Source organism: Lutra lutra, chromosome 4 (genome assembly GCF_902655055.1).
Source record: "Lutra lutra chromosome 4, mLutLut1.2, whole genome shotgun sequence".
Lineage (NCBI taxonomy): Eukaryota > Metazoa > Chordata > Mammalia > Carnivora > Mustelidae > Lutra > Lutra lutra.
Window position 1 is genome coordinate 132,161,239 of NC_062281.1, and position 7,740 is coordinate 132,168,978.

The window sequence follows — 7,740 nt, forward strand, 5'->3', positions numbered from 1 at the left end:
AGTATTTTTATGAGAAGGAGAACGTACTTTGTACCAGACGTTATGTGTGGCAATAGGATACAAAATGTATGAAAAAGCCTTTGAAGTCACGTACCTTTGTTCAGTGAAATAGATGGGACCAGAAATAATTATAACACAAAGTATTAAGTACTATAATAGCAGTATATATACAGGGCTATAGAAACATGGAAAAGTTGTGGAAAAGACAACAGTGGGGTGAAGGAGGGGGCTGGACTTAAGGAAAGTTACACAGAGATGGTGACACTTGATTTAGACCTTGAAAGACAAATAGATTTAAGATAAATAGGATTCCACACATTCAGACAAAAGAACCAACATGAACAAAAACACCAATGCCTGATGACCCATTACAAATTTGGGGAGCTCTAAGTTATCCAGCAAATCCACGTGAAACTGGAAATGTTGGGCATGTACTGGGAAGATTCCTACCTGTCTTATTAAGAAAGCTTAGACTTGATCTAAACTAGGCAGTGAGGATCCAAAAAAGGAATTTTTAAAGCAAGAATGTGGATCAGGGACACCAGGGTAGCTCAGTCGTTAAGCATCTGCCTTCAGCTCAGGTCATGGTCCCAGGGTCCTGGGATTGAACCCCACATGGGGCTCCCCGCTCAGTGAGAAGCCTGCTTCTCCCTCCCCCACTCCCCCTGCTTGTGTTCCTGCCCTCGCTCTCTGTCAAATAAATAAATAAAATCTAAAAAAAAAAAAAAAAGAATGTGAATCAGATATGTATTCTAGAAAGAAAAAGCCCTCTGACAGCCATGCAAAAAAAATTGGGGTAAATGGGGGAAGGCTACAGGGAAGAGGACAAGCACAGTGCTCTTGGCGCGACAAGAGCCTGAATTAAGACTGTGGCATTACGAATGAAAAGATGAAAGAGACGTTTCAGAAGTGGAATTGACAGGACATGGTGGCCCATTCATCCACTTATTTAACCAGGGTTTATCAAGCTCCTACTATAGGCCAGGCACTATTCTAGGCTGTGGAAGGATGAGAGTGAACCAACACACTAAGTCCCTGAATCCAGGGAATTTACCTTGTAGCCAAGGTACTACTGCAAGAACTTTGGCCAGTTAGATCCGGAGAGGGAGAGGAGAGAAGACTAATACTGTGAAGAATTAACTCAAAGTTTCTGGCTTGAGCGAATGAGTAGACTGAGTTACCATTAATTAAGATTAAATTTGAAAATATATTTGAAGAAAATGAGTAGAGTTTTGAACAGGTTTTACTACCTTTCAGAATTACATTTGGGGTCTGTTTATACATGGATTAAGAATTATGGATTTTGGGGCACCTGGGTGGCTCAGTCAGTTAAGTATCTGCCTTTGGCTCAGGTCATGATCTCAGGATCCGGGGACTGAGCCTGCATTAGGCTCCCTGCTCTGCGGGAAACCTGATTCTCCCTCTCTTTTTCCCCTTGCTAGTGCTCTCTGTCAGATAAAAAAATATTTTTAAAAAATCATGAATTTTTAGAGCTCATTATTTAAGGACCTTAGATCACTTAGTCCAGGGTGCTTGGATGGCTCAGTCGGTTAAGCATCGGACTCTTGGTTTTGGCTCAGGTGGTGATCTCATGGGTCTTGGGATTGAGCCGGGTGTGAGATTCTTGCCCTCTGCCCCTCCCCCACTCGCACACATGGGCCCATGCGCACACACTCTCTCAAATAAATCTTAATAAACAAACAAACAAGATCACTTAGTCCAACCCTTTCATTTACCACATGAAAAAATAGCCGCAAAGAGATTCAGTGACTTATCCAGGTTGCAAAGCTGTTCAGTCACAGAACAAGGAACTAGACTCCAGGTTTCCTGTTACTCAACTACTCACGTCACCATATCATTCTCCATTTTTACCTAATTTAAGTACATGAAACATATATATAACATGCTCAATGGTAATATTAATATTGGTATCAACAGGCATAGCAATTAGTGAGATAAGCTTCAAGAAGCTTTTGAAGATGACTTCATAGCCTGATAAAATGTGTCCAAGAAGAAAGTATAATTTTGGGCTGTTACAATTTCCAGGCCGGATATTAAGGTGTGAAGCTCAAGCTGTGAGACAATATGTAAGTCTTACAGTAGAATGTAATATTAAGCACAGTGGACCTAAAAATATGCATGTTAGTATTTCGGTTCTAGAATCTCATTGGATCTGTTTGACTTCCGTATTTTCTAAATTTAATTAATTTTCCTTTTTAGACATGCAATTAAAATATTCCAAGATAGCAAATAATCCAGCAATCAAGAAAAGAATTTTCAATCATAGCTCTCATTTATAATAACTGTTTCATTGTGATAATGTGTTATCTCCTTTCTCAAAGAACAGAATCGTCAAGACGGACAGCTTTAGATCTACATTTCATTAAATTCAAGTAAATTCTTAGTCTCAACTTTTAAGAAGATTTTATTTTTTAAGATTTTATTTATTTGAGGGAGAGAGAGAGTGCCCAAGAGAGCATGAACAGGGGGAAGGGGAGATGGAGAAGCAGACTCCCTGCTGAGCAGGGCTTGACATGGGGCTCAATCTCAGGACTTTGGGATCATGACCTGAGCTAAAGGCAGAAGCTTAACTGATTGAGCCACCCAGGCCTTCCTTTAAGATTTTAGAACACTTGGGGCATCTGGGTGGTTCAGTCATTTGGGCATCAGCCTTTGGCTCAGGACTTAATCCCAGGGTCCTGGGATCATGTCCCACATTGGGGTCCCTGCTTAGGGGGGAGCCTGCTTCTTCCTCTGCCTGCTTCTCCCCTTGCTTGTGCTCTCTAGCTCTCTGTCATTTAAATAAATAAAGTCTTTTAAAAAAGATTTTAGAACACTTAACTGTATGCTACAAATAATTGTTAAAACCTACCTCTTTACAGTCTTTGAACAAATGTTGTTTTGAGCTTTATAAAATGTGAGCCCAAATTTTTATCATTTTTCACTATGGCAGAAATATACGCTTAAATACAATGTAACTTTATTACATTTAGTTAATGAACATTATAACCTTAAACTTTAAAAATATTATATGAGGCACCTGGGTGGCTCAGTTGGATAAGCATCTGCCTTTGGCTCAGGTCATGATTCCAGGGTCCTAGGATCGAGCCCCACACCAGACTCCCCACTCTTTGGGGGGGGTCTGCTTCTTCCTCTACCCTCTCTCCCCCGTTTGTGCTCTCTGTCAAATAAACAAATAAAATTTAATAAGCTAAATCAAAATATAAAGCCAATCATAAACCCTGTCATAATTCAAAAATATTTTACCTATTTCAAATAATGAGATTTTTTTCCTTCTACCAATAAACAATTCCTCACTGATAACCAAGAACCTTATTTTCAACCTTTGATATTCTTCTGTATTAATAATGTATAACACTTTGCTCTCATATGACAGTATGTGATAGTTTTCAAAGAGCATTCACCATATTATACGCCCCTTAAAAGAATGCTGCTCTACTCTGTTTTTTATCCTCAGTGTCTCACACAACAACTGGAACACGGTATAAACTCAATTCATACTGGCGGGAGTGGATGAATGACAAAAAGATAAGAGAAAAACTGCCTGATCCAAAGCCAGCCCAAGTCAAACTTCCGTCAGCATCTCCAAAAAGAGGGCTGATGATGAGGATGCATCCTTGAATGAATAGAAAATAAAATCAAATGGGTTTACGTTAAACTGTGAAAAACCAGAAGGTGGTTTCCCAAGCACAAGGACGTGGTAATCTCAGGAGGAGCTCGGGCTGCCTGACCCTCTGGGCAGGTGGAAGATGATGGCCTTTCAACGAAGGACACAGCTGGGAATGGACAGACCCAGACATCGGGCTCCAAACCAAGGGAGGGTTGGGAGGCAGAAGAGGAACAGCAGTTAAGTCCTCTTTATGGCCAATCTCTAGAAGGTTTAAAAACAAAACAAAACTCTCCTGAATACTTCTAGGGTGGAGAGAGAGGAGGATATTTTAAGAGTTTTAGGAAAGATTTCTTTCCCGGAAATACCTACCCTGTGCTTTCTGAAATCCCAGCAGTTAAAATGTTTTAGTTAGTTACACATGGCCCCTTCTAGCTCCAACTTACACGAGAAGTTAGTGCCAATGAATGCTAACTTCTCATTCCCGTGATGCTATCATTTGCGAGAAGGATTGCTAACCCAAATACATCTACAGCATTTCAAGTCCAGGTTCCTAATGCCGGGTCCAGACTTCCCATCCTATCACGGCTTCAGACCTGCCTCACATTTCCATCGGGGCTACTGCATACTCAAGAGTTTAGGGTCAGGCAATATAACTGTAAGACAATGTAGGGCAGTGTCACCAACAGGCAATGTGAGTGAGTGACGGCTGGTTGTAAGGGAATGGGGAAGAGTGGAGACGGTGTCAGAAGGGGTATGTGTGCTCCCAGGGGGGAGCAACTACTTTGTCCCAGGGTACTGCTGCTATGCAGAAATGACCCAGTTTTTCAGGAGAGGCTGGAAATCCTTATTTTATCATAAAATGTACCAATGGCTGCAGGTGGCTTTCTGGCTGCCAATTTGCGGCCCCTGATCTAAAGGAACAGGCAGCACTGAGAAAATAGAGAGACAAAGGGAGGCCTAGTTTGGCCTGAATGGAGGAGGGACAGGCAAAGGGGAGGAAAGGACAAGAACGAGGCCCAGAGAGAAAGGTGAAGTTTCAAGAGCCTCAAAACGTGGCCCGGGAGCCCCAGTCTGTCTTCTAATCTGATAGCAAAAAGGAGCTGACAAGAAGGAAAAAAACAAAAGGAGGCATGGGGAGAAAAAGAAGAGGTACTGAACACTTACTGGATGGCAGAGACTGCACTGGGGGCGTGCACACACGGCTTCCCAGAGATACGGCAACACGAGAAAAAAGTCCTGTGCACGGGGACAAGGAGAAACGTATCAAAACACTAACAGTACATGTGTCCTATTTTGAAAGTCCCCTTTTCCATTCTTGATCATTTTTAACCATAAATATGGTTATATTTTTAGAACAAACAAACAAAAACAAATTTTACTAGAAATTAAGTAAGTTGGATTTCAGGATAAAAATCCACTCATCTTAGAGAGTAGAAAGTACACCACCCTAAGTCCGGCCAAACAAGCACTGAATATTTAAACAGAAAGAGGGAATATAACAATTCCAAGTGTATGTAAACAATATGTGATCTTGCAATTACAAAACCAGAAGAGAGCATGAAAGAAACTACACAGGTGATACAGAGCACAAATTGATTAAAAAACAGAAATAGGTGAAGTTATTGAGAATGTTGTAGGTCAGGGCACCTGGGTGGCTCAGTGGGTTAAGCCTCTGCCTTCAGCTGGGTCATGGTCTCAGGGTCCTGGAATCCAGCCCCGTGTTAGGCTTCTGCTCAGCAGAGAGCCTGCTTCCCCACGCCCCCTCTCTGCCTGCCTCACTACCTACTTGTGATCTCTCTCTCTGTTAAATAAAAAAAATTTTAAAAAAAATGTTGTAGGTCATTTTCCCTCTAAATTATAAAATAGAGTACCAAGTTATTTTTTGTGTGTATATGGCCTACATACTATAAAATGTACTGAGTTCTCTCTTCCATAAAAAACTTTTAGACATCTCCCCGTCTACTTTTCTACATTTACTGCACTGTTTTCTTTCTTATAGGCATATGTTTTTATTTAAACAATACCTTTATTTGCCTTTATGGTGTTTTAAAAATAACAGTAGGGTTTTGTTTTGTTTTTTTCCCCTAAATGAAGTATGTAATTTTAGGTCACTTTGGTTCTAAGCAATCTAAATCCCCAATTAATCTCTTCCAAATATACATACTCAGTTTTCATTCTGTTCACGAATGAAACCCTAACCTAAATACTTTAAGTGTAATTTCAGGGGAAAAATACTGTTCAAAAGCCTAGATAAGGCATTCTTTTGTTGATGCTAAATATAGCCATCTCAAGATGACATACATTTTGACAATGATCAGTCTTACATATCAAATTTTCAAAAATAGCACAGATTCCATTGAAGGTGAGCAAGAAAAATTGCTATTCACTATAGTTCTGCCTAAAATGGTTTTAGAAATGTGAATCTTCCATTAAAACAGTTACACCAATACTGTATTGAGGGAAACTGAATTTAAAAGAATTTTGTTGTGGTTTTGTTCAGGGCTCCTTAAGGAAGTTGTTGCAGATAAAATACACAATTCCCCACATTTTTACTTAAATTATTTCAGTCAAAATATAAAAGAGTTTCAAAAATAGGGGGCTAATACCTAGAACTATGAATCTTAACTAATTATATTAAATAACCAAATTTCATTTATATTAAACACATCTCCCCAGAAAACTGTCGCTCAATTTGATGATGCATTTTTCCACTTTTGCACACCTCAAAGTCAAAAGAATTTCAGAGACTTCTGTGTCGTCTGAGTTTTCTGATGGCAGTTATTTAAGCTGTACAAGGACTGGAGGGGGAAATAATGAGGTTCACTTAATGACGTGTGACTAAGATGGTATAAATACTCAGGTTTACTTAATGGTACTGCCCAACACATAGCTATGTTGTGACTCGCAGGCCAATGGGCCCGTTACATGAATTCATTAACAAAATTGAGCTGATGAATGATGCTGCCATTGCTTTGCTCGTGGAACTCTTTCTTTCCTACGGTTCACTTCGTTTTTCTACCTGCCTCTTTCCCTAGGACAGACATTTTGTTAGGACATCTCCTCATGCTATTTTTTACCTTGTTCTCGCTCTCTCTCCACCGCACCCTCCCCCCAACTCTCTTTGTTCTTCTTATGGACCTTAAATAAATATAAAACGAAGCCCTGGAAGCCACTGCGACAATCAACTAACCTCTGGACTTGGTTATTTTCCTTACAAATGCCAATACATTTTTAGCACCGTAGAGCGTCTCACAATTTATCAACAGTTGGAATGGCTTCGCATTTGGAAAACGCATAGGGACAAGGGAGGTCTCAGGAGGTGACCACGTCATGCACTCCAACTTCCAACTGTAGCCGCGCACCCCAACATCCCACCTCGGACAAAATCGTCTCCAAAACGTACTTTGGGGGGAGGGGGTAGATGGTAGGCTGTTAAAGCACATTTTACTCCCCAGCCTCCGCAGGGGCAGACCGGGAAAAGATTTCCCTTAAAAACAGCAGGCATCGCGGGATAGAGACCGCGCCGGGGGCACGTGGTGGGTGGGGGACGACACTGAACTTTATATCCGCTTGGACCCCAAGGGCAGAGCGAAGGGACTGCACCCACGCCGCTCGCGCGGGCTCTTCCCTGCAGGAGTGGAGAAAGCGCCCGAACGCAACTCGGCCGACCCGGCGCGAGGGCAGCTGAAAGCAGGGGCGGCGGGCGAGGGAACGGCCGCCAGAGCCAAAGGGCGGTTCGCGCGGCCAGACGCGCAGACCCGGGCCGCCACCCGGCCGAGCCCGCAGGACCGGCCGGGCCGGGCGCGCCGCCCCAGCTGGCCGCAGCCCCGCGCGCTCGGGTGCTGCGGCGCAGCCCCGCCGGGAGCCGAGAGGGGGGCGCGTCTCCCTGCGGCCCCCGCCCCCACGGCGGCCCCGACCCCTCCCGGTCCGCCACCTCCGCCCCCGCCCCACGTTCCCCGAGCCCTCTCACCCGCCAGGAGCCGGCGACGAGCTGGGGTCCTCGATGCGCGCAGAGAGGCTAAGCGCGTCCTGCGCTTGGGTGTGGGAGGGGGTCTGGGCGCTCCGGCCGCTGCCGCTGCCGCTCCGGCCGCTGGGAGCCCTCTGGCTGC

The 7,740-nt window shown here is 43.4% G+C and overlaps 1 protein-coding gene across 7 annotated transcripts in view; it reads right to left on the reverse strand.

Annotated features, from left to right (window-relative positions):
* The window catches only part of NEXN (nexilin F-actin binding protein), a 50,653-nt gene extending 42,913 nt beyond the window's left edge, over positions 1–7,740 (reverse strand). For 5 of the 7 annotated variants that reach the window (XM_047726206.1, XM_047726208.1, XM_047726205.1 and 2 more), the window contains exons 1-2: positions 7,602–7,740; positions 4,796–4,867 (exon numbers count right to left, since the gene is read on the reverse strand). The gene's annotated coding sequence lies outside the window, so the exon portion shown is untranslated. The remainder of the gene's footprint in view (positions 1–4,795; positions 4,868–7,601) is intronic. The other 2 variants (XM_047726207.1, XM_047726203.1) reach the window with 1 other exon arrangement.